Source organism: Homalodisca vitripennis, chromosome 1, assembly GCF_021130785.1.
Source record: "Homalodisca vitripennis isolate AUS2020 chromosome 1, UT_GWSS_2.1, whole genome shotgun sequence".
NCBI classification, from domain to species: Eukaryota; Metazoa; Arthropoda; class Insecta; order Hemiptera; family Cicadellidae; genus Homalodisca; species Homalodisca vitripennis.
In genome coordinates, this window is record NC_060207.1 from 98,652,811 (window position 1) to 98,658,810 (window position 6,000).

The following is a 6,000-nucleotide window of genomic DNA, read 5'->3' on the forward strand; positions in this document are numbered from 1 at the left end:
GGTTAATGAAAAAATTTGGTATTTTCTCTTATCTATTTTGGAGGGGACAGGGTTTGACAACTGAAACTTATTTTGAAATTTTGAGAAAATTAGGAATATTATCTTCCTTGAACACACTTTTCCTATTGTGTTTCTTGTGGTACTGCACCAGTAGCTGAACACAATTCTTGGCTGAGAGAGTTCAACTACAGGATGTGATGAATAACAACACACATGTTAAGACAATTAAATATATTACAATATATCAGCAACGGTCAATCAGCAACATGTTTTACAAATAACAAACAACTAACGGTACATAAATAACATGTCTACATCGATACAAGTGTCATCACATCTCTGTCCATCAAAGCAACATTGAACACCCTTAGGCTAAATAAACTAGACCATCATATCTTTTTTTAAACTTGGAAACTGTGTAACATATATTTAAATGGCACAATGAACACCTCAGAGGTTAAAAACTGTAATAAAACAAGAGGAAAGTTGTTGAGTGAAAATAGTATAGCTATAATATTTCTTCACACATTATTTATCTATTTTCTCTTTAGTTTTATTAATTTATACTAAGCGATCACCACTTCTTTTTTTGTACATGCCTCATAAATATATTCATATCTTTGGTAAAGAGACAATACAATAAAAATGAGTTTTTATGTAACTAAGACTCTTCAATATGACTAATAATAAAACAAAAATAAAATAACTAAAAACTAAGCTTTAATTTGTTTTTCATTATAAGTTGAAACATTGATAGAGATTTTTAAAAATGTTATCAGATTAGATAAAATCCAAAATTTGTAGTTTCTGTACATAGAAATTTTTATACAATTTTACAAATAAAAGCTATATAGAAGTCAATAATTTTCTGCCATAAAAAATAGTAAAATATTTTAAATGAATTCATATTCTTTATAAAATATGAGTATGAAATTGTCATTTTTGGTTATCCAAATTACAGGATTTAACCTGGTGTCATTTTTAGATTCAGTATAATACATATCACCAGTTGCATAACTAGGACTTGGATTTGATGGGGGGGGGGGGTGGAGGAATCTGATTGAAGAGCACACTACACTTGAGGTTAAGAATGAATCTGAATAAACCTAAACAAATTTATTTAATTTACAGTAAAAATTTTAACTGTTGTATTTTAATACAGCAGTAACTAGTTAAATGTAACTAGTTACATTTTTGTTATATATACATTTTTTTAAACATCAGGGCTTCTGGGGATGGGTTCTATTCCCTCACACCTCCTCTTAGTTAGCCACTGTGTCTGACAACACCAAGAAATTTAAAGGAAAGCTCCTTTATATCCTTTATTCTGTATAAAATTATATTAGAAACATTTTCTAAAACTGAACTGAAATATCTTATCTTCAAAAGGTATATTTATTTACCTAGTTTACGATAAACTTGCATCTGGGAATGAGATGGAATGTAATGGATCTGATAATGTAAAGTATATTTCATAATGATGATATTATATTGTATTGCAATTTAGTACATAGAAGCTAAATGCCTGTTCTTATTTTAACAAATAAGTATTATGATAACAGCATAATACATTGATAATCTTCTGTTATTATGGTGTGAAATTCATATAATAATTATTGATGCAAATTGGATTACATTTAGTTTTGTACCAATTTTTAGAATTTAATGACAAAAATAGTGCTCTCTTTTACTGTAAACAGGAACATCCATTGAAGTAACCACTGCAACTGCTCCAGTTAAGTAAGTAGCTTTCATCCGTGTATTGAGTTAATCTAGCAATCAGCTCGGAAGAGCAGGTCAAACAGACCTATATTTTACATGTATTTTAACTATTTTATAAGTAAAGACTAAGATTATAAAAAAATTTGAATGCTGTGAATTAATATTATTTAAACTTGTAAAATACAATACACATATTAAATATATATCTTATTAGTACAACTTTGAAATTATCATATCAAATTATTTGGATACACATTTACTATGATTATTTGAATCTCACAAAGCAAAACAAGTGTGCCTAAATTAGATTTTTATGTTCTTATTAAAATCATTAATATTCATGCTAAATTAAAATCATCTAATTATTAATATATTTTGCTAAATTTATAAATTGGGCGTTACAATTTATTTGATAAATGTCATATTAGATTTTTGTTAACATCTTGTCATATATTATTTTCAAACCAATATATTATTGCCATAAAATTTTAAATAAGTGTAAAATATTTATGATTTATTATCATAACTCTTTTAGGAAAAGTAATCTCATTAATTAACATATTCATTCATTGTTAATTGAAAGTGCTATGTCCATTAATGTTATCAAGAATGATAGTTGAAGTACTTGTCATACAGAGTTAACTAAAATACAATGAAATGTTTATTAAATATAACGACTTTTTAAGACAGAAGAAAACTACCTTACCATAGTAAAATCAATGAGATATGAACACATTGAACTCTTATCACATACCACTCTTATTCAAGTTTTATTTTGAAAGAAATAATTACATACATCAAAATGATACAAAAGCGTATGGTAATGAACACACAGACACACTCACTCAACTGTCTGGATGGATGGGCATTCCACAGTAGCTGCTTGTTTCTACTAGTGATAATAAATGAAAAAACACAATAGTTTTAATTATTAGTAACTCATACTCCGGTATATATTTCTTGACAGAAGGAAATAAAATATATCCTTTTGTTGCAATTAAATTTATTTTCTACAACGTTAAAAAACTGCAGTTTCTTCATTATAACATTTATTTACCTTTTTTGAGGTTATGTAATATTTTAGGTTAAGCTGAATTTTACATCAGGTGAGAAATTGAGTAAATATTTGCCTTACATTTAAAAGTTTTATTCCTTTGATTTACGAATGTTATTAGTGTAAACTTGTTCCTACAATCATATAAGCACAAATTGTCCTATGAAATAACAGGAGACATTTAGCAAAAATGGGAGTGAAATATTACATACTTGTATTTTTGCTTTGTAATTGCATGCTATGTATGTATAAGCAAGAGTAATTTGCTTAAATAACTCGTGGTATTACAGTGAAAACTCACACTAGTGTAACATCAGCTTTATAGGTTAATTGAGAATTGCTTGATAACAAAATTAAGTATACAGTAGTGTGCAATTAAGTATGCAATAATTTCACTTTTGTGTAAAACAAAAGCAAGATTTATTCATTTACTAAGGAAATAAGTTAGTAGGATATATTACATTTTTAGGAAGATCAAGTTCATAAGTTGGAAAATAGAATCAAGCAGCTTTTTATAGTTTTAGGCACATTTAACACATAACAAAGAGTCAAACCCAACTACCATTCACATAAATAACAGACACTCACAATCACACTTAGGAACACTTTAACTTTCGTAGTCTGGGGATGCTGGTGGTTTGACTGAATGAAACAAAAATACAAGTAGTAGGCTTAGTACATTTAGGAATAGAGTTTTGTAAATTCACAAATGACAAAAATTTTAACAGGTGAGGACAGTACACACAATGTAAAGAACAAAATCCGTAAAATTACTCTTTGTTTATTTAAATTGCATTGTAAAATTAAGTTAACTTGTTCTACAAGGGGAGGACAATTTTACTTAATTTATTTACTGGACAAATATTAGTAATACTGCTTTTACGCCACCCCATGGAGCTATTAATTTGTCTCTTTTTATATTTGATTAATATTGTTACTATTTAGTAAGTGCATCTTCTACTGAACAACCACGATCACACCACTAGAATCACTATCTGTTCTTAGTGGTACGATGTTGGATATTTAAATGGATAACCTCAATATGCGCATCTTAACCAAGTTTAGTAGGAGGAAAAAACCAAGTTCAAACCACCAAGCATTCTGTTAGCATACCTAGGAAGAATTGAAAGTATTTCTAATTCTGAGGCTTGATTTTTGGTGTTATAGTTTAAGGCATAACAGTATGAATTTTGTTGAACAAATGTTAAAATAATTTGATAAACGTTACAGTCAATATTTGAAATATTAACAACATAATATATTTATATATTTGATAATTGTTAAAATTTTATTATTGTTATTTAAAGTTAAACTAAATCAGTAGAGTAAGATGTAGGTATATTTTGGATATTAAATGTATGCAACTGTTTGTCTGAAACTATTGGATTTCAAAAACATGTCATAACAGTACTAACAACGTTTTTTCTCCATAAAAATGAAATAAATTTGGAAATTTGTGTGATGTAGCCCTCTTTGTAAGGCAGATCAATTAATGAGCATTAGTCAAAAACAATGGAGATAAATTAACTATAACTTTTAGTCCTGGCACGTATGTACATTTTATTGTGCACTGCTTCTATCAGCAAATATTTTATATAAAAGCCTTATTGTGTATAAAATTTTATTGTGCATTCTATTAAATTAAACACACTTGTAAGTTTTGTGTTAAATATTTGACCTATTCAACTATGACCGATATCATTTTAACTTTTTAGTGTAGAGCCATGCAGCTATTAAAAATACTTTCTCTTTCTTCCTTTGTCAGGGAACAAAACAAACAAAATATGCAAAAGATACAAATATTCCTTAATATTAAAATAATATATTCACATATTACTCATTTATGTACAAAATATTACATCCAAAAGTTTTCTATTTACAATAATATCAGTTATATTTTACATTTTTATATATCAAACAGATAAAGTACTTCTTTAACTTTTGGTTTGTTGAACAATAATAAACTTCACTTGCTTGAATATAGGAAAAAATCTACATGAAAGGCACAAACAAGCTGTAGCTAACATACTAAATGACAGGATTACAATAATTACTTACCAAGAGTAAACAAGTGTGCATTGTTGGAAACACAAACAATTAATAATAAATAAACTTTAAATTAACATAATACTAAAAATCTAGTATTTTTTTCATTTTAATAAGTAGGAAACAAATTTTTGTAGGTTCAGAAAATACATATTATTTTAATCTATTACTGACAGCATTGTCTTTTAAGGATTAGAAAGAGATTAGGTCCCAAATTATTTTTCTTTTACGTCTTGAAAAAGTAAAATAATTCAAGGAGTAGGTAGTTCATATGAAATTGGTAAGCAATGCAAACCATACGGAATTAAATATAGAAGCACAAGCTGTTCTCGGGCCTGTTCGTTACTCTGATCTGTACTCTGGCTCCATATGCTATATGGTAAACAATAATTCAACCACTCTAGGATTTAGCCTTCTAGGAAGATTTTGTATAAAAAAACAGCTTATTGTAATGGTCCTCATAGCATTTACTGAAAATTTCTGCATATAACTTGATTGAATTCCCGAGATCAAAACCAAAACCTGATTCAAAATATATATGTGTGTGTGTGCTATATAGCAGGTTGTGGAAACAATAACTGTCCCAAAAAAGCCCAAGCAATTTGAAACTTAGTAAAAAAAATGGTCTTATAAATTTCTTGGCTAAGTTCGTTGGGCAGCTTGGTACGCTGTTTTGTTTGAATATGGTGGCCGTTTAAACTCTAAAAATTTCAAACTCCGTCACTTATCAATCATGAGAAACAAAGTGTTTCTAGAATGCATATAAAATTTACTACACATTTTATAATAAATAATTTGTTAGTATCTCTAACAGTTAATAATAACAGTTAGAGATATATTGATTACATATAAATCTCATAAGAACTTTTCCATTACAAGAACGGACTTTAAGAATGCTGAAACAAGTTCAAAGTACAAAAATTTATCCTTTAAATACTTCAACTACAGTATGTTTGTTGGTCAGTTTGGTAAACAATTTCTTTCCTTTGTGATGGTCATTAAAATTTTACAATATTAATTCCGTTATTTATGAACCTAGAGAAAAAAAACTGATGTGTAATATTTATAATATTTCCTAAACTTGTAATGGCTATTAAAATGGTTTTTGAGGTATTGAACACATGTAAACCCGATGAAAATTAATATTTCAAATGTCTCGAAATTTACCTACAGCGCTT